This window comes from Globicephala melas, chromosome X, assembly GCF_963455315.2.
Source record: "Globicephala melas chromosome X, mGloMel1.2, whole genome shotgun sequence".
NCBI classification, from domain to species: Eukaryota; Metazoa; Chordata; class Mammalia; order Artiodactyla; family Delphinidae; genus Globicephala; species Globicephala melas.
The window spans coordinates 72,579,135-72,604,619 of record NC_083335.1 but is presented as its reverse complement, the minus strand read 5'-3'; the positions used below and the strand labels follow the sequence as shown (position 1 = coordinate 72,604,619).

The 25,485-nt window shown below is 41.4% G+C and overlaps 1 long non-coding RNA gene across 1 annotated transcript in view; it reads left to right on the top strand.

Annotated features, from left to right (window-relative positions):
* Positions 1–25,485, top strand: part of LOC115849872 (uncharacterized) — a 57,329-nt gene that overhangs the window by 685 nt on the left and 31,159 nt on the right. The window contains exons 2-3 of the long non-coding RNA XR_009560691.1: positions 4,257–4,360; positions 12,918–12,994. This is a non-coding gene — a long non-coding RNA (uncharacterized lncRNA). The remainder of the gene's footprint in view (positions 1–4,256; positions 4,361–12,917; positions 12,995–25,485) is intronic.

Genomic DNA, 25,485 nt, shown 5'->3' with positions numbered 1-25,485 from the left:
CATTCCTGGAGTGCGAGCTGGAGAGTCAAATCCTAGAGTGCCAGGGACTCTGCAGGGCTGGGTTCTTCCCAGTCAGAGAAATGTAGCACAGGCAGAGGCAAGCCCCCTCCCCAGACTGGGCATGATGATTCCCCACTCCCACTCAGCATTCAGAGGGGGTGGGGGTTCCACTTTGCTCCATACAGCCCCAGAAGCTTTTCTCCACTAAGCCACAGTTTATTCATCTGTTAAATGAGGCTACCAAAGTCCACTCAGAGGGCTGCTGTGAAGATTACTGGAGGTAATGTATGTGCATAGCTCTTGACACACAGGGGTCACTCAGGTTTTTTTTTTTTTCCCATACGCGGGCCCCTCACTGCTGTGGCCTCTCCTGCTGCAGAGCACAGGCTCCAGACATGCAGGCTCAGTGGCCATGGCTCACGGGCCCAGCCGCTCCGCGGCATGTGGTGTCCTCCCGGACCAGGGCACGAACCCGCGTCCCTCGCATCGGCAGGCAGACTCTCAACCACTGCGCCACCAGGGAAGCCCAGGTCACTCACCTTTACTTTTCTTTGCTCTTGCCCCTACAACCTTTGAATGATAGAAACCTGGCACATTTCCTATGGGGTGATATTCTTGACCTCGCAGGCACAGATCATGCTGAATTAGCTACCTCAGGGACAGAGGCTCAAGAGACAAGTAGGAGTGGGCAGGAAAAGTCCAGAAGAAACGAGGAACTTGCTAATGAAAGGAGAAACTTTGGTGACTAAAGAATCCCAAGGAGAGGAAGAGCCCTGCAAAGTAGGAGGAGATGCCAGCAGGGAAGTAGAATCTGAGAAAGAGGTAGAGTCCAAGGGATTTGAACAGGGTAGCCCCAGGAGAAAAATTAAACCCCCAAAATAAAAAAGATTGAAACCTCAGATTTAGAAAGGATACTGAAGAAGAAAAGGTGGTGCCACAGAGACATGGGGGACAATGAATCCCATGAGACCTAGAAACCCAGGCGAAGAAGAAGATTGCAGAAAAGTGGTGGAATCCCAAGGATGCCCAAAGGAAATAACTGGATAGAGATGAGACTGCAGAAAATGAGTGGGGTCCCAGTGGTACAAGGAAGAGTCTCTAAAAAACAGTACTCCGGAAAAGGGGTGGAATCAGGAGGAGGGAGAGAAGGTTTCCTGAGAGAGATAAAAACTGCCCTGCCGGGCTTCCCTGGTGGCACAGTGGTTGGGAGTCCACCTGCCAATGCAGGGGACATGGGTTCGAGCCCCGGTTGGGGAGGGTTCCACGTGCCGCGGAGCAACTAGGCCCATGCGCTACGGCCGCTGAGCCTGCGGGCCACAACTGCTGAGCCTGAGTGCCACAACTACTGAGCCCGCGTGCCACAACTACTGAAGCCCACGCTCCTAGAGCCGGTGCTCTGCAATGGGAGAGGCTGCCACGGTGAGAAGTCCGCACACCGCAGCAAAGAGTGGCCCCCACTCACCACAACTAGAGAAAGCCCGGGCAAGGCAGTGGGGACCGAAGGCAGCCAAAAATAAAAATAAATTAAAAAAAAAACCTCCCTGTAGTGCCAGGGATTTAGGGAGAAGAAAACATAAAAAAAGATAAGATATGCAAGCATAGGGGTTCCCCAGGAAAGGTAAGATTCCAGAAAAAAAGGTGAAGCCCCAGGGAAAGATGGAATGGGGGCCTAAATAAAATTTGGACCCAAAGAGGGGTAGGACTCTATATCTAAAGGGAGGGTATTTTAGAAATGAAATAGAACCTTTCAAAAGACTGGCCTGTATATTGGAGGGACATCAGAAAAGGGAAATAGGTCCAGGGATTTGGGGTAGTGATACCAGAAGAAAGAATGAAGAAAAAGGGTAGAATTGCAGAGATACAGGAAGGGCACACCAGAAAAGTGGTATAGCCCTAAGATGTGGGGAGACCCTGAGAAATAAAAGGCCCCTAAAGGGTGTACAGCTTCAGAGATGTAAGGATGAGTCCCCAGGAGAGACATAAGACACCCCCTCATAAAAGGCAAGGCCCAGAGACATAGAGAGTAAACCAAAGGAGAAAGTTAGGACTCTATTAAAAAGAAAGATGACTGCTAACAAATATGGGGTTTATTTTGGGGATGATGAGAATGTTCTCCAACTAATTATTATGGTGATGGTTACACAATCCTGTGACTGTAATAAAAAGTATTGAAGTGTACACTTTAAATGGTTGAATTATATGGTACCTGAATATCTATCTAAATATATCTAGATAGATAGATAGATAGAGGGAGAGAGAGAGAGAGAAGGAAGGAAGGAGGAAAGGAAAGAAAGTACAGGGAGGGAAGGAGAAAGGAAAGCTGACTTGCCGATATAGGAAGGAGAGCCCCAAAGAGAATTTGGACTCCCAAATGGATTGCCCTAGATATAGAGTGAGGAGACACCAGGAGCAATAGAGGACCCCAGAAAAAAAGTGCCCTGCAAAATTGGTGGCATGCAAAAAAGGGGTAACTCCAGTAATTTGGGGCAAGTAAGTTGAAGAAGAGACTTCAGAAAAGGGGTAAAGTCACAAAGATGTAAGGAGGGGCTTCTAGGCACGAAATAAAACTGCCTAAGGTGGGGAAGTCCCAGGGCTGCAAGGAGGGGACCCTAAGAGAGAGAGAATTGGCAATCAAAGTTGAAACCCCAGTGATTTGGGAATGGAACTCCAGGGGAGAGGCTGAACCCCAGAGGCTTGAAGACCATGATTCTAAGATAGTTATAGAACTTCAGAAAATGGCCACAGCATTAGAGATTGGTTAAATGTATTGTTAAAAAGGTGGGAGTGGTAAGACAAATAAAAGAGACTCAGGACAAGAAGGAGTACCTCATAAAATTTTAGACTATCAGGGATTTCAGGGAGTTGGGGAAGAAAAATTTCAAGAAAGAGATCGATACCCAGAAAAAAGGAGAATCCCTGGGAGAGAAGAGCAATTCAGCAAGCCAGGTAAACACCCAGAATTTAAGGGTGAAGACCCCAGGAGAACAGTGTGATCAATGAAGAAGGGGCTTTGGGGAAAGAGTTTTATCCCAGGAGAGGGCTGAAATCCCAGCCCGGACACTATCTTTTACTTTTTTGTCCCCCCAGCCAGCTGGGCTGAGATGACTAGTTTAAAACTGTGTATCATAGGTTAAGAAGATCCTCAAGGAGGGGATTGGGCTAGGCCACAACCCCCAGCTTCAGGGTCTTAATTAAAACATTCCCTACCCCTTTCTTTCTTCTTTCTTTCTTCTTCCCTCCTTTCTTTCCTTACCTCTGGCACCCACCCTGGCCTTAATCTTAAAGGGCTTATTGACCATTATATTTTAAGTGATATTTGAACAGAGGGGCCTTCTTGTCTTTTTCAGATTTCAGCTGCTTACTTATTTGCCTGAGGTTTCACCCTCCCTTCTCATTTAATGCTAATTTTATTTCTGTTTTAGTTATTTCATTAATATATCATTATTATTATCATTACAATCACTGTTGTCAGAATAAAGCTAAAATATAAGCCTACTAAGGAGAAGTGACATCATGTAATAAGACAAAGTCAAAAACACTGTATTACCTAGTTCTGTATTGAACTTGGGAGTGCTGAGCCAATTTTCCCAGCTGAGCCTCAGTTTCTTCATCTGAAATTCTCTATGTGATTCTGTGATTCTATAAACCAATTTCTGGATGACACATTTACTCATCAACTTCAGGGTAATCAGTTAAGGGAGTTGAGGTAATGGCTGGCTCTCAGGGCAGCCTATTCCCCCTAGTAGAGTCTCAAGAGCTCTCCAGGTAGTCTCACTGCCAAATTATTCTAGTGGTCCTGGCTGGGCTACCAGGGGATCCTGGGAATCCAATTTTTGGTGCAGGTGCAGGTGCAGGAAGATTCTGCTTCCATATCCGGCTTGGTGGTCTGACAATCACTGATGCTTCTACCCTGTCAGTGAGTGAGACAAGAGACTGATTGCTTATGCCTGCTGATCACCACTCAGAAGAAAGATTATTAGACTCTAAGGGGGCTTGGGCACCCTGTTATCTCCAATCCTGAGCTCATACCCAAGTGCCTTTAGGTGAGGCACCAGAAGAATCCCAAATGTCTTCAATCAACATACCAATAAAAGATATCTGAAGGATTATACTGCTCCCACAGAGTGCAATGCCCTCTCAGTTGCTCCGATCCCACAGGAATCCTAATTTATTAAATCGGTCAGCTTAGTCTGAATTGTTTCCAGAGAATGCTGGTTAAGTTCCTTTTCTCCTTGTTCTCTCTCTGCCCTACCCAGAACCTCTGCATTTGTTGGTAGCTGCCAAAGAGTAAGAACCTCTGTGGGGTACTGCATTGCTGCTGCTGCCACAAACCCAAGGAGAAAGACCCAGAAAGACCAAGGTTTGTTGATGGATTTTATTGGGGACCTAAAAGTCTAGGAATTATGTGGGTAATATTTTAAAACTAGCACTACTATTTAGCTTATGATAAGTACCCTGTGTCAATTATGAATATACCGAGCTTGACTGGTCCCTGGTCATACTCTTTAGCCACTAAAAACCAAGTACGCACACCCTGTCCCATGAACATATCCTCTATGTCTTCTCAGCTCTAACCAGGGTCAAACACAAACGCCCTGGGTCCCAGGTATCTTTCTCCTTCCCATCCCCTCAGCTGAAATGAAGGGTGCCTGCTCTACCCAAAGATCCATGGGAGAGGAAAAAGTAAACCATTCCTCTGCCCACCTTTCCCTCCCAAGGAAAACACTCCTAGGATAGAGCATACCCAGCCTTCCTGACAGGAAAGAATAATTAATATTTAGTCTTAAATCTCCCCTTACCTAATCCCCCTACCCACCCTACATTTAGCTAAAGTGAGTCCAAATACAACACTTTCATGTCTGTCAAAACTGGAAGGGAACCAGACTGTCCTCTTCACTTTACAGGTGGTAAACTGAGACCCAGAAAGAAAAGATTTTCTCAGTAACACTGTTAGTGGCAGAATAGGATATAAAACCTGCATTACCATTTCCCTCTCAGCACCACCCCTCCCACCCACTCTCACACACAACTCTGAGGCTTCTTCAGGACTGGACCTATTCATTTACAATGAAATGCTAGCCATCTATTGTATTTCCCTTCCCAGGTGGATTACCCCTGAAAAGAGGACCTCAGGGCAGATTTACCCTTAACCAAATGAATGTCCTACCAGATACCTTCTAAAGTATCTGGTATCTGGTATCAATAATAGACTGGGAGAGATTGGAGTGGAACAGGCTATGAAGGGACCCAAGGAGAAGGAATGTAGACAATGTCTTCATTTTGACTTAGATTTATAAAGCCCACTCAGCTCATGCATGACCCTTCTCCATCACAGGCAGTTAACTCTGCACCCCGTACCCCACTCCCTTGCTAAACTGTCCTCCTGAAGCCAGCCCTAAGACAGGTATCTCAGACAGGAGTGAAAAGATAAAAGGCCAAGGTAAACACTCATACTGTTTTATTCCTTACCTACCACTCAGTGGCCCTAGACCAACCTTGGTTATCTGAAGTTTTGTTATGGAAAGTGGAGTTTTCAAGAAGCCCCCATATTATTACTTACCTTGGGCTCTGGACTGCATTTTTTATCCCTGAAAACCAATTCCTTTGCCTCTGGTATTATGATATCATGGGCTGCCCACATAGACTTCTTCACCAGATAAGGCTTAGTAGCTAGACAAAGAAATGAGCAATGAAGCTTTGAAATTTCTGGGTTTTTTTTTTAAGGGAAGAGAGGTGGTATGTGTGGAGGGGATCTATTTATAGATATTGGTTTTTCAAAGACTCCTCTAGGCCCAGAATTCTGGTCCATTTTACACATCATCTTGGCAATCATCTACCCTGGGAACAGGAATAAGGGGGTGAATACTTACTTTTCTTACTATAGTGTGACTTCTATGTAAATTATGTAAGTGAGTGGTGTTGTGTGTGTTCATGATTATATTTGTGAGTATGGTCGGTTGCACAGGTCAGTTTTACAAGTTTGTGTGTTCATATTTCAGCTAAAATTAATGCAGTTAATATTGCTGGTTAACTTTGGCATGAATGAAAACAAACTTCCAAGCACTAAAATTATATGGAACAAAATCCATATATTCTAATTTCCCTAAACACTACAGAATAGGCCTGTGTGCACATCAGTCTTGGCCATCCCCTGTCCAGTTTCTTCCCTGGATGGGGGTCAACTCCTTGGCTTCAGGGAAGCACTTCTCAAAGTGATCAGGGTGAATGGTAGGTAAGTAGACTGCTTAGTAAAATCATTTTGAGCCCAGAAAGCCCTATCTCCACCAAGTTTAGAGCAGGAAGTACTGGCATCAGCCCATTTGCGCTTGGACCTCTGCCCAAGCGCAATGGAGTGGTGTTATTCCTTTCTGCTTGCTTCCTTATGGTGGTGAGGGCCCTTCTTCAGGACTATCCCTCCAGAACTTCTATTCCCTCCACCTTCTTCCAACCCTACCCATTCACCTGCTCACAGATTTTTTTCTTTTTTTTTGGAGGCGTTGCAGCATCATGTGAGATCTTAGTTCCCCGACCAGGGATCAAACCCACGCCCCCTGCATTGGACGTGTGGAGTCTTAACCACTGGACCACCAGGGAAGTCCCTCATAGATTTTTTTAAGTCACTTCACTGGATCTACAAAAGGGCCAATAGTAAACCCTCCATGGGAGTGAAGTTGTCACTGCCTCTTTTCAATTTCAGGGTTGCCAAGTAAGGTACTGTGATCTCAAAAATTATCCTCCTGGATACTGTTGCTATCTTAATCTTATGAGTCCTAGACACTTCAGTGGAAATGACCTTGCTATGGGAGAAAAGAGCATGGCTATGCCCTTAGGCAGATCGCTTCTCCTCTCCCTTACTTTATTCATCTGCAAAATGGGGCTGATCAGTCCCACCTTGATCGTCTTACAAGGTCTTACAAGGATCCAACAAGACAAAGCATGGTCTTTGTGAACCAAAAAACACAGGCCAAATAATGTGGATACCAAAAAATACCAACCAACCAACCAAACAAACACCAGGCCAAATATCCATCAAATATTTATTCTCAAGTCTAAGAAATAAAAATAAATTAATACAAATGAGAGGCAGGGTTACAGACAAGGGCATAATTCAAATATAAATTTAGCCCAAGTACCATTTCTGTTGCCACTAAGAATAGCAAGAGGAGAGATGGAACAGAGGGATGGAAGTATGGATAGCAGTAGAAGATGTCTAACTTTCTCCCCTTAGTTTGATCACCACCTGAAATTCAGCCACCTGTCCTGTTCTGCATATTTTGAATTTTCATTTTTGGTTTTCTTTTCTTTTCAGGTGATTTCTGCATGGGAGATATGGGGACTAAGACAGTAGGGTAAGAGGTAAGGGTAGCTAGGGCAAGGCCCTAACAGATAGTGGGCAGTTCCTTTTTTTCAGCCCCAGTGTAAGGGCTGGCCCCCTTACATTTCTGGAGGAGACTTCTCTTGTGGTACAAGTGGTTTGAGGGCCTGCAACGTTGCTAGCCCGGAATCATTCTGGCCTCTGACTCTGTGCCCATGGACAAGAGACTCAAAAATCACCCTCTTTGTCCAGGCCACAAAGCTGGAAGCTGGCCACACAGGCTGCTTGGCTGCTGTCTGTTTTGGCAAAAGCCATCCTACCTCCAGCAAGAAAGAACTAGATCCAGGTGACTCCTCAGGGGCCATGAGGCATTTGAGGGTGGTGAGGTAAGGGTACAGGTTGGAGAGATCCAGCATTCTTTCTAGAGACATAGAACAGCTGGGGCTGGTTGTGAACCAGTTTGCCTCTAAGCCTGTCTAAACTTTTCCCCATTCCTTTTAGGAGAAGCACTGTCTCCTCCTTAGGGATAGATCTGAGAGCCAGCCAATGAGACTGAAAGGATCCATGAGATGCAAGTCCAATCCTCTCTGAGATGCTGCTCACAAGCCAAGTGACCAGGGCCCAGAGTCCACAGCTGAGTCCTGGGCCCCTTCAAACTACCTCACAGGGTTGTTGTGAGGATGTCATGAGATCATGACAGTAAAGAGCTCAATAAATGTCTCTTGAACAGATCCATACATGTGATGGTGCTTTGCAAACTATAAAGCTCCATACCAAATGGTAGAGAGAGTCAGGACACTGTTTTGCAGTCACATAAAGGAAGTGATTTTTGCCACTCATTCTCACCCCTCACTTAAGACTGGGGCATGGGAAGGAAACGGAGAGGAGAAGAGAAGTTTGAAATAGGAAATAAAGGAATAAGAGAACAACAAATAAAAGAAAAATCTAAGGTAGATGATTCTCCAGTGACCAACTTGTATTTGAGAGTGGCAATGAAGATACAGACAGGAGGGACTTAGAGCTCTTTCTAGGGACAGAAGAACAGAGGTCAAATGGATCTTAGATATTTACTTCAAGACTCCAGCTCCTGTTTGAAACACCTCCAATGATGGGTAACTGTTTTCTCCCTGAGGCAGCTTGTTCTAATTATAACCAGTTCTAATGGTTAGAAAGTATTTCCTTGTATTAAGCTGTTTCCTGCAGCTTTAAATTCTATCCCTTGGTGCCATATAGAAAAAAGCTAATGCCTTGACATCATGTGAGCATTCAATAAGTGTCTGTTGACTGACACATGGGCAGGTACTAGGGAGGAGTAGACTATCTCCTTTTGTGTCTTCAGGAGCCAGTCAGCACAGCCTTATATTTTACTGAAGGTTCAATAAATATGTGTTGAATAAATGAATGAATGAACATCCCAGGGTAGGCATGACTGCTACAATCTCTTGAGTTGAAATGGTCCATTAAAAGTCATCCAAATCTATCAACCTACCTCTCAAAGAACTCTAAGCCATCCCATAAGATTCTGAGTCTTCAAAATAAACACCTGGCTGTTCAGTGACTTTGGGCCAAACTGCAGTCTTACAGTGAGAAAACTAATCTCTTATTGATTTACCCTCATCCTCTTCCACATCCCAAGGCTGATGGAAGGCAACATCTTAAGTGGAAAATGACTCTCAAATCCAATGTGTGACAAATGCTCAAATAGAGGGTGCTATGGGAGCACAGGTGCAGGAGTACTTGAGTCTACCTGGCTAGGAGGGGCTGTATGAGGACATTCTAGAGCTGAGTCCTGAAAGATAAAGAAGCTGCATGTATAAATGAGGTGGGAGGAGGGGGCAGGTAGCTCAGATAGAGGGAACTTCATGGAGTCCTGATCATGCATTCATGGGAAATAGCAGGAGTTTGCAAAATGGCTAAGGCTTCCTAAATGGGGTCCTGAAATTTGGATGGGGGGCGTGGTGAGAGAGCAAATAAACACTTCTAATTCAATTTGATTCTGGAGGTGGCCCAGAGTTTGGCAAAAAGCTGGGCCATGATTAAGTAATCACCATAGCTACTATGATCAGCACTGTTCATCTTCACTGCTCTCATCTCATGTGTCACCACTGGCATCATCACCATTGTCAGGACTGTCATCGCTGCTACCCAAAGTGTCAACATAATTGCTACCATTCCAGCCCACTAGCATTCCAACTATTACTTCACCCATGCTTTTCACCACTGACATCCACCATCACTCTTGTCATGGCCCTCTGAGCCAGTGTTTCTCATATACTCCAGGAAGTTGGGGGGAATATTCTGTCTTTCTGGGGTGTGCTAGGGATGCAACCCAAAACAGCTAACTACAAGCCAAATTTTCTTTGAAATGTTATGTTATGTATCAAATATTTATGCAAGTTTTGTTTTCTTTGATATAGCCATGTTTGTTTTAAGATAAAAGCAACACTATTTAAATTGTTTACTCCCCCCAGGCCAAATCTGTAAGTAAAACTGATGTTGCATGAAGGTGTTTTGTGTTTACCCTGCCACTTCCTGTATCCTTCTGTGCCTGAACTATTTCCTTGCTTCCATCCCATCATTTTCTGTCCCTGATTTTCAGAGGCAACAGAGCATAACAGTTAAGAGTATGCATCCTGATGTCAAATAGCCTGGATTTGAATCATATTATACTGTGGTATGTCCTTGGAAAAATTACTTAGCCTCTGTCATTCTGTTTTCACATCTCTAAAGCAGAACTAATAATAGTACTTACCCGTAGGAATATTGTGTTTTCGCAATGAGTTAGTGCATGTAAAGTGCTTAACACAGTGCCTGGCACATAATCTGTGTCCAATAAATTTATTAAACCATGGTTGAATCAATTCAGTCTTTACAGAGCACATACTCTATGGCAGACATAGTGATAGGCTATGCTGTTGGGGGAGAAAGAGTGGAGTCAGATATGGGACTAATCTTTAAGTTGCTCACACTTGGTGGGGTAGGACATGAAGTGAGGAAGGCTCATTACAGAGTATGAAATAAAATGTATTTAATCAATACCATAAGAAAGAAAAAATCAAGTTGTGCCATGGAAAATTTAGCATTTAATAAGGATTTTGAAAGATAGGTAGAATAAAGACACACAGAAATGTAACAGATTGAAGGAATCCCACGGGTGAAAGGGTAGAAATGGGAAAATAGAAGACACAGTGAAGAAATGAGTGTTGCAGTTTGATTGGAGCATGGGATTTTTTGAATAGGGAAATATAAGATTGACCTGTGAAACAAAGACCTATATGTAGAAAAGAAATTACTGGAAAGAGAATCCAGCAATGTATTTACCGCGATTGTGTTTGAGAGCTGGTATACTAAGTAATTTTCTTCTTTTTTGTATTTTTCAAAATAAGCATGCATCATTTTTATACCAAAGAAACAAAAAAGGTATATTTTATTTTTTCTTGAGGGAAGATGAATTGTGTCAGGTTATCGAGGTGGACTTGAAAGGACCTATAGGTTAGTATAGTGGAGGCCTGGGGTCTCCTAACCACCAACCCGCCAATTCTGCCACTGTGTGACTTTGGATAAATCTGTTTCAGTTGCCGTATCTGTAAATTCATTAATTGATTTTAAAAATGCTTACTGAGCACCTACTATGAGCCAAGTTCTAGGTGCTGGGGATATAGCAGCAAACAAAACAGAGAAAAATTCCTGCTCTGTTTATTCTAAGCTTTAAAATAAAAGTCTTCTTATTTTCATCATGTGAAATCTTCAAAAGTATCCCCTACTTCCTCAGACTACATAAGGCCTGTTGGCACGCTTTATTCTCCATAGGCCCTATTGAGGAACTTACGTGTTGGTTCCTATGCCTGTCTGAAGACACCTAAACATTCCTATTAACATTTCCTCAGCTGCTCACCCCTTCAATGATACCACCTGTTTGTTCAGTGACCTTGGACCACATCTTCAATGATTCTTTCTTCCCTCTAAGGTCACTTTCTAAACCAACCAACTAATATACCTTCATTTCCACAACTCCCAAGGGATCAGGCCATGGGAAAGAGGGTCCGAGATCTACCTTCATCTACCATGGGCAAATGCCCCATTGCCCTTTGTGCCCTGTTCCAAATTCAGCTTGGTACTATTCAGCAGACTTAGGTGAACACCTGTGCCAGGCATGGTGCTGGACTGCCTGGTAAAATCTTTGCAAAGAGATAGAGTTTTAGATGGGTAGCTCTGCATTCTCTAGAGATCTCCAAGTTTCAGAGAAACAGGGTAATAAAAAAGTATGTCTCTCTGTTCTTAAGGAGCCTCTGAAAGAAAGGCCTTGGTCCTAGTGTTAATTCTGTCACTGTTTCCTTACTTCAGAATGGGAAGTGCTGATGAGGGGCAGTATCTCATTTAAGGATAGGTTTCCTGGAAATATTCCAGGGTGCAAAGACTGAAGATGGCCACTTAGAGAGAACTCTAAGTCTACAGGGAGCATTCCTAGACTGGTATCCCCAAACCTAGAGCAGAGCTCAGTAGCCTTAAAACCCTATGATAATCTCAGATTCACTGTTATAGGGATGGTGGGTGATAGGGAGGGGTGTGGTCAGAGAAAGAACTATAGATGTAGCCCAATGTAAGGTTCTCCCTGCTATCAATGAACACAATGCCCTAAGCCTAAGTGGCTTGCTGAGAGCAAGGAACTAATCATATCAACATTCAGCCAAGGTTTGCTTCCTTTTTCCCACATCTTGCCCTTTCTTAGCCCTTTCTAGAAGAATCTAAGACCAAGGCCAGTCCTACTGCCCTACACTCCACTCCAGCTACTTGACCTTTCTGTGACTCAGTGTCCTTAGCTGTAAAATGGAAATAATAATGGTACAACTTCACAGGGCTGAGGAGAGGGTGACATGAGTTAATCTAAGTAAGTGCCTAGTGCATTTACTAGTGCATTATTACCATCATCAATATTATAACAAGTGGTATTTAATGAGTCCAAGGTAAGTTTTGAGACTCAAGGCGTATCTGAGGATGGAATGTTACTTTAAGGAAGGTATACCCCTCAACCCAGGAGAAAGAGAAATTTTTCCAAGCCTTAGGAGTGACAAAATATCATCCCACAAGAAAAAATTCAATAGCCTCTTTTTGGAGCATCTACCACCTTTCCTCAGGAGCAAATGACCCATACCTGCCTAGAGAGGGAAGGAGAGCAAAACGAAAATATCAAAACAAAACACAAAACAAAACAAACAAAAAACGCCAGACTTGACCCTGATGCCACACCAGATAAGGTGGGACCCTAATCTCTTTGGGCTTCAGTTTCCTCAGCTACCATATAGAATAATGGTACTAACTTTATTGGGTTGTGGAGACTATCATGGATATAACAGAGGTGAAAACAGTTTTCAACTATAATACATGCTCCAAACATAAGGTCTTAATGGGGACAGAAACTAACTGCTCCTGCCACAAGAAGAATTTAAACTGTACTTAAGGAAGAACTTCCTGGTAACTCAGGGTTTTCTATTATTGCAATGGGTTAGGGAGAGGGAAGAAGAAAGAGACAGTGACATCCTTGATAATCAGAAGCCATGTGCTCTGCCTGGCTTGGCGCTAGTATAATCTTTTCTCCCAACAGGAGAAAGGTCTAATTTCTGATGATCCCTTCCTCACTGAAGATCCCAGCTTTCTTTGGTTGCTGGACAGCCTAACACTGTGAGTATCATACCCAGCTTCTGTTTGCATTCAGTTTCCCCCTTTCCTTCCTTCCTATCTTCCATCTTCCTTCTTTCTTTCCTTCCTTCCATCTTCCTTCCTTTCTCCTTCCCTCTCTCCCTTCCTTTCTTTGTAAAAATTATTCCCTGACATACATCAACTACTGCAGTCCCGTGTGGGGAACTGTAATTGCCAATCACCTGTTCTCTTCCTTAGCCCCTCCTTCTTGCCCTGTCCCAACACTCCTTCCACATCCCTTCATCCCATTATCTAGATCCCTGTCTTGGGAAGATGAATTAAACTGTGGTGGTAGTATCAGATTTGAAGTTTTACTGAATCTACTCAGGGGATAGGCGAACATCACTCTCAGCCCTCTAGCTCCGAACAGCTTGCTTGGACTTCAGTAAGGCTGAAATTCTCAAATTTCAAAGGGCAAAAGGAGGAAAGTTGGGAATTTGAGTGTGAGAGGGACTAGGAAGGTGTGAGCCTTTAATGGCCATCACCATTAATGGTCTTTAATGGACATTCACCATCCTGTGTGTTTTAGGGAAGGGAAAGGGGACCAAAAAGACTAATAATAATGCTTCTAAAGCACCTACTATATACTGGGTAGTTCGTGTGGTTAGGATTATTATTGGTCCTCCATCTTACGGAGGAGGAAATGGAGGATCTGAGAGATGAAATAACCTCTCCAAGAGTACACAGTTAGTACGTACAAGTGCTGGAACTGACACCCAGAACTGCCTGATTTTTCCAGCCCAAACAGGCAATGGTCAATTAGAAACTGGCATAAAAAGTGGACACTCTGACCACTAGATGCAAGTATTTTTTTTGAAGTATAGTTGATTTACAATGCTGTGTTAGTTTCTGGTGTAATTAAAGTGATTTAGTTACATATATATGTATACATATATATCTGTATACATATGTGTATATATAATATTCTTTTTCATATTCATTTCCATTATAGTTTATTACAAGATATTTAATATAGTTCCCTGTGCTATACAGTAGGACCTTGTTGTTTATCTATTTTATATATAGTAGTTTTTATCTGCTAATCTCAAACTCCCAATTTATCCCTCCCCCACACTCTTTCCCCCTTGGTAACCAGAAATTTGTTTTCTGTGTCTGTGAGTCTGTTTCTATTTTGCAAATAAGTTCATTTGTATCACATTTTAGATTCCACATATAAGTGATATCACATGGTATTTGTCTTTCTCTGTCTGACTTACTTCACCAGCATGATGATCTCTAGGTCCTTTCATGTTGCAGCAAATGGCATTATTTAATTTTTGTTTATGGCTGAGTAGTATTCCATTGTGTGTGTGTGTGTGTGTGTGTGTGTGTATTTTTTATATATATATATATATATATATATAGCATCTTCTTTATCCATTCATCTGTTGATGGACATTTATGTTGCTTCCATGTCTTGGTTTTTGTAAATTGTGCTGCTATGAATATTGGGGTACATGTATCTTTTTGAATTAGAGTTTTCTCTGAATATATGCCCAGGAGTGGGATTGCTGGATCAAGGCAACTTTTCAGTTTTTTAAGGAACCTCCATACTGTTTTCCATAGTGGATGCACCAATTTACATTCCCACCAACAGTGTAGGAGGGCTCCCTTTTCTCCACACCCTCTCCAGCATTTATTATTTGTAGACATTTTAATGGTGGCCATTCTGACTGGTGTGAGGTGATACCTCATTGTAGTTTTGATTTTCATTTCTCTAATAATTAGCGATGTTGAGTAGAAGCAAGTAATTTAGGATGTGACTTTGGTCAAATCACTTCTCCTCTCAGCTTCCTCTTCCTCATCTGTATAATGGGGTTTGAGTTGGGTTGGTTTGGGGAAAGTGGAAGCAAAGGTGTTGGGCCACATGATATTAAAGATCTTGTAGACCACTGACATTTTCTATGTCTCAGGTGTTATGAATATGTTCCTCATGGTCATGCTCCTTTGGGATGCTTGGTATTGAATGAGATGGGTAATAAAAAAGGTCATTTGCCAGGAAGACAGATGATTTCTTTCCCTCCAGACATACAGGTTGAGAGCAGGGCATCAGTCAGACCAGAGAGTGGATACGGGGCTCTGGGCTAGGTGCTGACTGGGGAACTGCACAATTAGGGACGTAGATCATGGGGCAGACAACTTGTGTACATTTTCCCTCTCAAAATATCTTCTTTTAGGCATAAATTCCAAAACTTATCTAATATTTGCAATCACTTGGAGTGAGAGTTCTTTCAATTACAGATTGCCAGACATTTCCCTTGAATATTCTGAACCAACATATTTGGGGTGGGATTGATTCCTCCAAAGTTGGATGGTCCCTCACACGTGGCACAGACCTTTTTCCAAAGGGTCCTCAGCTGAGACTAACATCCATCAAAAGTGATAGTAACAAATCCTAAAGAATAGAAAGGAAATAAGTACAGAAATCATGAATAGGAAAAGAACAGCCAAGTTTCTTAAGTATAGTATACATTGATTGATTTGCCCATATTAAAGAATCCTTGCATCCCTCAGATAGTTCCCAGCTGATCATGGTGTATAATCCTTTTAATATGTTGTTGGATTTGGTTTACTAGGATTTTTGCATCAATGTTCATCAGTGATATTGGCATGTAATTTTCTTTTTTTGTGATATCTTTGTCTGGTTTTTGTATCAGGGTGATGGTGGCCTTGTATAATGAGCTTGGAAGTGTTCCTTACTCTGAAATTTTTTAGAAGACTTTCAGAAGGATACGGGTTAACCCTACTCTAAATGTTTGGTAGAATTCAACTGTGAAGCCATCTGGTCCTGGACTTTTGTTTGTTGGAAGAATTTTAATCACAGTTTCAATTTCAGTATACGTGATTGGTGTGTTCATATATTCAATTTCTTCCTAGTTCAGCCTTGGAAGGTAGGACCTTTCTAAGAATTTGTCCTTTCTTCTATGTTGTCCATTTTATTATCATACAGTTGCTTGTAGTAGTCTCTCACGATCCTTTGTATTTCTGTGGTGACAGTTGTAACTTATTTTTCATTTCTAATTTTATTCATTTGAGTCCTCTCCCTTTTTTTCTTCATGAGTCTAGCTAAGGCTTATCAATTTTATTTATCATCACAAAAAAAACACCTTTTAGTCATTTATCTTTGCTACTGTTTTCTTCATCTCTGTTTTGTTTATTTCTGCTCTGATCTTGATGATGTTTTTCTTCTACTAACTTTAGGTTTTGCTTGTTCTTCTTTCTCCAGTTGCTGTAGGTGTAAGGTTAACTTGTTTATTTGAGATTTTACTTATTTCCTCAGGTAAGACTGTACTGCTATAAACTTCCCTCTTAGAACTGCTTTTGCAGTTTCCCATACATTTTCGTTCGTTGTGTTTTGGTTGTCACTTGTCTCTTGGTATTGTTTTTATTTCCTCTTTGATTTCTTCAGTGACCCAGTAGTTGTTCAGTAACATATTATTTAGCCTCCATGTGTTTGTGTTCTTTACAATGTTTTTCCCTGTAATTGATTTCTAATCTCATAATATTGTGGTCAGAAAAGATGCTTGATATGATTTCAATATTTTTTAATTTACCGAGGCTTGATTTGTTACCCAATATGTGATCTATCCTGAAGAATGTTCTGTGTGCACTTGAGATGAAAGTATATTCTGTGCTTTTGATGGAATGTGCTATAAATATCAATTAAGTCTATCTGGTCTAATATGTCATTTAAGGCTTGTGTTTCCTCTTTAATTTTCAGTCTGGATGATCTGTCCATTTGTTTCAGTGGGGTGTTAAACTCCCCCACTATTATTGTGTTACTTTTGATTTCCCCTTTTATGGCTGTTAGCATTTGCCTTATATATTGAGGTGTTCCCATGTTGTGTACATATATATTTACAATTGTTATATCTTCTTCTTGGATTGACCCCTTGATCATTATGTAGTGTCCTTCCTTGTCTCTTGTATCAGTCTTTATTTTAAAGTTTATTTTGTCTAATGTGAGTATTGCTACTCCAGCTTTCTTTTGACTTCTATTTGCATGGAATATCTTTTTCCATCTACTCACTTTCAGTCTGGATGTGTCCCTAGGTCTGATGCGGTCTCTTGTAGACAGCATATATATGGGTCTTGTTTTTGTATCCATTCAACTAGTCTGTGTCTTTTGTTTGGAGCATTTAATCCATTTACATTTAAGGTAACTATCAATATGTAAGTTCCTATTTCCATTTTCTAATTGTTTTGGCTTTAGTTTTGTAGGTCTTTTTTCTTCCCTTCCTCTTTTGTTCTCTTCTCTTGTGGTTTGAGGATCATCTTTTTGTATTTGGGTTGCTTTTATTTTTGTGTGTGTATTTATTGTAGTTTTTGGGTTGCTTTTCCTATGAAGTTTTGATATAGCAGTCTATACATGTACAAGGTTGTTTTAAGTTGCTGGTCTCTTAATTTCAAATGCAATTCCCATATTCTGCCTTTGTACTCTCCACTTCTCATGCTTGCTCGTTTTGATATCATATTTGTGTATGGATGGTTTCCTGCATTTCCTGTATGTTTGCTTTTACCAGTGAGCTTTCCCACTTGTGGTTTTCTAGTTTACAGTTGTGGCCTCTTTTTTCCCCCTTGCTAGAGAGGTTCCTTTAGCATTTGTTGTAAAGCTGGACTGGATGTGCAGAATTCTCTTAGCTTTTTTTTTGTCTGTAAAGCTTTTGACTTCTCCATCGAATCTGAATGAGAGCCTTGCTGGGTAGAGTACTCTTGGTTGTACATTTTTCTCTTTCATCACTTTTTTTTTTACATCTTTATCAGAGTATAATTGCTTTACAATGGTGTGTTAGTTTCTGCTTTATAACAAAGTGAATCAGTTATACATATGCATATGTTCCCATATCTCCTCACTCTTGCAACTCCCTCCCTCCCACCCTCCCTATCCAACCTATCCAGGTGGTCAAAAGGCACCGAGCTGATCTCCCTGTGCTATGCGGCTGCTTCCCATTGGCTATCTATTTTACGTTTCACAGTGTATATATGCCCATGCCACTCTCTCACTTTGTCACAGCTTACCCTTCTCCCTCCCCATATCCTCAAGTCTATTCTCTAGTAGGTCTGTGTCTTTATTCCTGTCTTACCCCTAGGTTCTTCATGACATTTTTTTCCTTAAATTCCATATATATGTGTTAGCATACGGTATTTGTCTTTCTCTTTCTGACTTACTTCACTCTGTATGACAGACGCTAGGTCTATCCACCTCATTACAAATAGCTCAATTTCATTTCTTTTTATGGCTGAGTAATATTCCATTGTATATATGTGCCACATCTTCTTTATCCATTCATCCGATGATGGACACTTAGGTTGTTTCCATCTCCTGGCTATTGTAAATACAGCTGCAATGAATATTTTGGTACGTGACTCTTTTGGGATTATGGTTTTCTCAGGGTGTATACCCAGTAGTGGGATTGCTGGGTTACATGGTAGTTCTAATTGTAGTTTTTTAAGGAACATCCATACTGTTCTCCATAGCGGCTGTACCAATTCACATTGCCACCAGCAGTGCAAGAGTGTTCCCTTTTCTCCACACCCTCTCTAGCATTTATTGTTTCTAGATATTTTGATCATGGCCATTCTGACTGGTGTGAGATGATATCTCATTGTAGTTTTCATTTGCATTTGTCTAATGATTAATGATGTTGAGCATTCTTTCATGTGTTTGTTGGCAGTCTGTATTATCTTCTTTGGAGAAATGTCTATTTAGGTCTTCTGCCCATTTTTGGACTGGTTTGTTTATTTTTTTATTATTGAGCTGCAATGAGCTGCTTATAAATTTTGGAGATTACTCCTTTTTCAGTTGCTTCATTTGTAAATATTTTCTCCCATTCTGAGGGTTGTCTTTTAATCTTGTTTATGGTTTCCTTTGCTGGCCAAAAGCTTTGAAGTTTCATTAGGTCCCATTTGTTTATTTTTAGTTTTATTTCCATTTCTCTAGGAGGTGGGTCAAAAATGATCTTGCTGTGACTTATGTCATAGAGTGTGCTGCCTATATTTTCTTCCAAGAGTTTGATAGTTTCTGGCCTAACATTTAGGTCTTTAATCCATTTTCAGCTTATTTTTGTGTATGGTGTTAGGGAGCATTCTAATCTCATACTTTTACATGTATCTGTCCAGTTTTCCCAGCACCACTTATTGAAGAGGCTGTCCTTTCTCCACTGTACATTCCTGCCTCCTTTATCAAAGATAAGGTGACCATATGTGCGGGGCTTTATCTCTGGGCTTTCTATCCTTTTCCATTGATCTATCTTTCTGTTTTTGTGCCAGTACCATACTGTCTTGATTACTGTGAATTTGCAGTATAGTCTGAAGTCAGGGAGCCTGATTCCTCCAGCTCCGTTTTTCATTCTCAAGATTGCTTTGGCTGTTCAGGGTCTTTTGTGTTTCCATACAAATTGTGAAACTTTTTGTTCTAGTTCTGTGAAAAATGCCAGTGGTAGTCTGATAGGGATTGCATTGAATCTGTAGATTGCTTTGGGTAGTAGAGTCATTTTCACAATGTTGATTCTTCCAATCCAAGAACGTGGTATATCTCTCCATCTATTTGTATCATCTTTAATTTCTTTCATCAGTGTCTTATAATTTTCTGCTACAGGTCTTTTGTCTCCTTAGGTAGGTTTATTCCTAGATATTTTATTCTTTTTGTTGCATTGGTAAATGGGGGTGTTTTCTTGATTTCACTTTCCAATTTTTTCATCATTACTGTATAGGAATGCCAGAGATTTCTGTGCATTAATTTTGTAGCCTGCTATTTTACCAAATGCACTAATTAGCTCTAGTAGTTTTCTGGTAGCATCTTTAGGATTCTCTATGTATAGTTTCATGTCATCTGCAAACAATGACAGCCTTGCATCTTCTTTTCCAATATGGATTCCTTTATTTCCTTTTCTTCTCTTGTTGCTGTGGCTAAAACTTCCAAAACTATGTTGAATACAAGTGGTGAGAGTGGAAAACCTTGTCTTGGTCCTTATCTTAGTGGAAATGTTTTCAGTTGTTCATCGTTGAGGACGATGTTGGCTGTGGGTTTGTCATATATGGCCTTTAGTATGTTGAGGAAAGTTCCCTCTATGCCTACTTCTGCAGGGCTTTTATCATAAATCGGTGTTGAATTTTGTTGAAAGCTTTCTCTGCATCTGTTGAGATGATCATATGGTCTTTCTCCTTTAATTTGTTAATATGGTGTTAATATGGTTGATTGATTTGCATATATTGAAGAATCCTTGCATTCCTGGAATAAACCCCATTTGATCATGGTGTATGATCCTTTCAATGTGCTGTTGGATTCTGTTTGCAACTATTTTTTTTTAAGATTTTTGCATCTATGTTCATCAGTGATATTGGCCTGTAGTTTTCGCTCTTTGTGACATCCTTGCTTTGTTTTGGTATCAGGGTGATGGTGGCCTCATAGAATGAGTTTGGGAGTGTTCCTCCCTCTGCTATATTTTGGAAGAGTTTGGGAAGGATAGGTGTTAGCTCTTCTCTAAATGTTTGATAGATTTCTCCTGTGAATCTCTATGATCCTGGGCTTTTGTTTGTTGGAAGATTTCTAATCACATTCTCAAGTTCAGTGCTTGTGATTGGTCTGTTCATATTTTCTATTTCTTCATGATTCAGTCCTGGCAGTTTGTGCATTTCTAAAAATTTGTTCATTTCTTCCAGGTTGTCCATTTTATTGGCATAGAGTTGCTTGTAGTAATCTCTCATGATCTTTTGTATTTCTGCAGTGTCAGTTCTTACTGCTCCTTTTTCATTTCTAATTCTATTGATTTGAGTCTTCTCCCTTTTTCTCTTGGTGATTCTGGCTAATGGTTTATCAATTTTGTTTATTTTCTCAAAGGACCAGCTTTTAGTTTTATTGATCTTTGCTATTGTTTCCTTCAATTCTTTTTCATTTATTTCTTATCTTTATGATTTCTTTCCTTTTGCTAAGTTTGGGGCGTTTTTTTCTTCTTTCTCTAATTGCTTGAGGTGCAAGATTATGTTGTTTATTCGAGATTCCTGTTTCTTAAGGTACGATTGTATTGCTATAAACTCCCCTCTTAGAACTGCTTTTCCTGCATCCCATAGGTTTTGGGTCGTCGTGTCTCCATTGTCATTTGTTTCTAGGTATTTTTTTATTTCCTCTTTGATTTCTTCAGTGATCACTTCGTTATTAAGTAGTGTATGGTTTAGCCTCCATGTGTTTGTATTTTTACAGATCCTTTCCTCTAATTGATATCTAGTCTCAGAGCGTTGTGGTCAGAAAAGATACTTGATACAATTTCAATTTTCTTATATTTACCAAGGCTTGATTTATGACCCAAGATATGATCTATCCTGGAGAATGTTCCATGAGCACTTGAGAAAAATGTGTATTCTGTTGTTTTTGGGTGGAATGTCCTATAAATATCAATTAAGTCCATCTCATTTAATGTATATTTAAAGCTTGTGTTTCCTTATTTATTTTCATTTTGGATGATCTGTCAATTGGTGAAAGTGAGGTGTTAAAGTCCCCTACTATGAATGTGTTACTGTTGATTTCCCCTTTTATGGCTGTTAGTATTTGCCTGATGTATTATGGTGCTCCTATGTTTGGTGCATAAATATTTACAACTTTTATGTCTTCTTCTTGGATCGATCCCTTTATCATTATGTAGTGTCCTTCTTTGTCTCTTCTAATAGTCTTTATTTTAAAGTCTATTTTGTCTGATATGAGAATTGCTATTCCAGCTTTCTTGTGGTTTCCATTTGCATGGAATATCTTTTTCCATCCCCTTACTTTCAGTCTGTATGTGTCTCTAAGTCTTAAGTTGGTCTCTTGTAGACAGCATATATATGAATCTTCTTTTTGTATCCATTCAGCCAGTCTGTGTCTTTTGGTGGGAGCATTTAAGCCATTTACAGTTAAGGTAATTATCGATATGTATGTTCCTATTTCCATTTTCCTAATTGTTTTGGATTTGTTATCGAAGGTCTTTTCCTTCTCTTGTGTTTCTTGCCTAGAGAAGTTCCTTCAGCATTTGTTGTAAAGCTGGTTTGGTGGTGCTGAACTCTCTCAGCTTTTGCTTGTCTGTAAAGGTTTTAATTTCTCCATCAAATCTGAATGAGATTCTTGCTGAGTAGAGTAATCTTGGTTGTAGTTTTCTCTCCTTCATCACTTTAAATATGTCCTGCCAGTCCCTTCTGGTTGGCAGAGTTTCTGCTGAAAGATCAGTTGTTAACCTTATGGGGATTCCTTTGTGTGTTATTTGTTGTTTTTCCCTTGCTGCTTTTAATATGTTTTCTTTGTATTTAATTTTTGACAGTTTGATTAGTATGTGTCTTGGCATGTTTCTCCTTTGATTTATCCTGTATGGAACTCTCTGTGCTTCCTGGACTTAGTTAACTATTTCCTTTCCCATATTAGGGAAGTTTTCAACTATAATCTCTTCAAATATTTTCTCAGTCCCTTTCTTTTTCTCTTCTTCTTCTGGAACCCCTATAATTTGAATGTTGGTGCGTTTAATGTTGTCCCAGATGTCTCTGAGACTGTCCTCGGTTCTTTTCATTCTTTTTTCTTTATTCTGCTCTGCAGTAGTTATTTCCACTATTTTATCTTCCAGGTCACTTATCCGTTTTTCTGCCTCAGTTATTCTACTATTGATCCCATCTAGAGTATTTTTCATTTCATTTATTGTGCTGTTCATCATTGCTTGTTTCATCTTTAGTTCTTCTAGGTGCTTGTAAAATGTTTCTTGCATTTTGTCTATTCTATTTCCAAGATTTTGGATCATCTTTACTATCATTTTTCTGAATTCTTTTTCAGGTAGACTGCCTATTTCCTCTTCATTTGTTAGGTTTTGTGGGTTTTTATCTTGCTCCTTCATCTGCTGTGTGTTTTTCTGTCTTCTCATGTTGCTTATCGTACTGTGTTTGAGGTCTCCTTTCTGCAGGCTGCAGGTTCGTAGTTCCCGTTGTTTTTGGTGTCTGTCCCCAGTGGCTCAGGTTGGTTCAGTGGGTTGTGTAGGCTTCCTGGTGGAGGGGACTAGTGCCTGTGTTCTGATGGATGAGACTGGATCTTGTCTTTCTGGTGGGCAGATCCACGTCTGGTGGTATGTTTAGGGGTATCTGTGGACTTATTATGATTTTAGGCAGCCTCTCTGCTAATGGGTGGGGTTGTGTTCCTGTCTTTCTAGTTGTTTGGCATAGGGTGTCCAGCACTGTAGCTTGCTGGTCGTTGAGTGAAGCTGTGTGCTGGTTTTGTGATGGAGATCTCTGGGAGATTTTCACTGTTTGATATTTTGTGGAGCTGGGAGGTCTCTTGTGGACCAGTGTCCTGAAGTTGGCTCTCGACCTCAGAGGCACAGCACTGACTCCTGGCTGGAGCACCAAGAGACTTTCATCCATACCACTCACAATAAAAGGGAGAAAAATGAGAAAGAAAGAAAGAAAGAAAGAAAGAAAGAAAGAAAGAAAGAAAGAAAGAAAGAAAGAAAGAAAGAAAGAATGAAAGAAAGAGGATAAAATAAAGTTATTAAAATAAAAAATAATTATTAAGAAAAAAAATTTTTAAAAGAAAAAAAACCCACAAAAATGGATGGATAGAACCCTAGGACAAATGGTGAAAGCAAAGCTATACAGACAAAATCTCACACAGAAGCATACACATACACTTTCACAGAAAGAGGAAAAGGGGAAAAGATCATAAATCTTGCTCTCAAAGTCCACCTACTCAATTTTGTATGATTCGTTGTCTATTCAGGTATTCCACAGATGCAGGGTACATCAAGTTGATTGTGGAGATTTAATCTGCTGCTCCTGAGGCTGCTGGAGGGATTTTTCTTTCTCTTCTTTGTTCAGACAGTTCCCAGAGCTCACCTTTGGATTTGACCCTGCTTCTGCGTGTAGGTCGTCAGAGGGCGTCTGTTCTTCGCTCAGACAGGAAGGGGTTAAAGAAGCAGCTGATTCGGGGGCTCTGGCTCACTCAGTCTGGGGGGAGGGAGGGGTGCAGATGCGGGTTGAGCCTGCGGCGGCAGAGGCCGGCGGGATGTTGCACCAGCCTGAGACGAGCCGTGCGTTCTCCCAAGGAAGTTGTCCCTGGATACCGGGACCCTGGCAGTGGCGGGCTGCACATGCTCCCCGGAAGGGAGGTGTGGAGAGTGACCTGTGCTCGCACAGAGGCTTCTTGGTGGCGGCAGCAGCAGCCTTAGTGTCTCATGGTCGTCTCTGTGGTCCGTGCTGTTAGCCACGACTCACACCCGTCTCTGGAGCTCCTTTAAGCAGCGCTCTTAATCCCCTGTCCTCACCCACCAGGAAACAAAGAGGGAAGAAAAAGTCTCTTGCCTCTTCGGCAGGTCCAGACTTTTCCCGAACTCCCTCCCGGCTAGCCGTGGTGCACTAACCCCTTCAGGTTATGTTCACGCTGCCAACCCCAGTCCTCTCCCTGCACTCTGACCAAAGCCCGAGCCTCAGCTCCCAGCCCCAGCCCGTTCCGGTGGGTGAGCAGACAAGCCTCTCGGGCTGGTAGTGCTGGTCCACTGATCCTCTGTGTGGGAATCTCTCCACTTTGCCCTCCACATCCTGGTGGCTGCACTCTCCTCCACGGCTCTGTAGCTTCCCCCCTCTGCCACCCGCAGTCTCCGCCCATGAAGGGGCTTCCTAGTGTGTGGAAACCTTTCCTCCTTCACGGCTCCCTCCCACTGGTGCAGGTCCCATCCCTATTCTTTTGTCTGTGTTTATTCTTTGTTCTTTTGTCCTACCCAGGTACGTGGGGGCTTTCTTGCCTTTTGGGAGTTCTGAGGACTTCTGTCAGCGTTCAGTCGGTGTTCTGTAGGAGTTGTTCCACTTGTAGATGTATTTCTGATGTATCTGAGTAGCGTTGGAGGGCAAGAGGACCAGGGAGCCCTCAGGAAGAGAAGGAGGCGGCAGAGAATGGGCTTCCCAGGCCTCCGTCTGCCACAGCTCCAACCCCTCCGGAAGGAAACCCTTGTGTGAGGAGACTCTTTCGTCACTTTAAACATATCATGCCACTCCCTTCTGGTCTTCAGGGTTTCTGCTGAAAAATCAGCTGATAGCCTTATGGAGATTCCCTTATATTGTGTCTGTTGCTTTTCCCTTATTGCTTTTAATATTTTTTCTTTGTATTTAATTTTTGTTCGTTTGATTATATGTCTCAGCATGTTCCTCCTTGGGTTTATCCTGTATGGGACACTCTGGGTTTCCTGGATCTCGGTGACTATTTCCATATTAGGGAAGTTTTAGACTACAGTCTGTTCAAATATTTTCTGAGACACTTTCTCTTTCTCTTCTTCTGGGATCTCTATAATTCGAATGTTGGTGCATTAAAAGTTGTCTCAGAGGTCTCTGAGACTGTGCTCATTTCTTTTCATTCTTTTTTTTTTAATTCTCTTCTGTGGCAGTGATTTCCACCATTCCATCTTCCAGCTCACGTATCCGTTCTGCCTCAGTTATTCTGCTATTGATTCCTTCTAGTTTATTTTTCATTTTAGTTA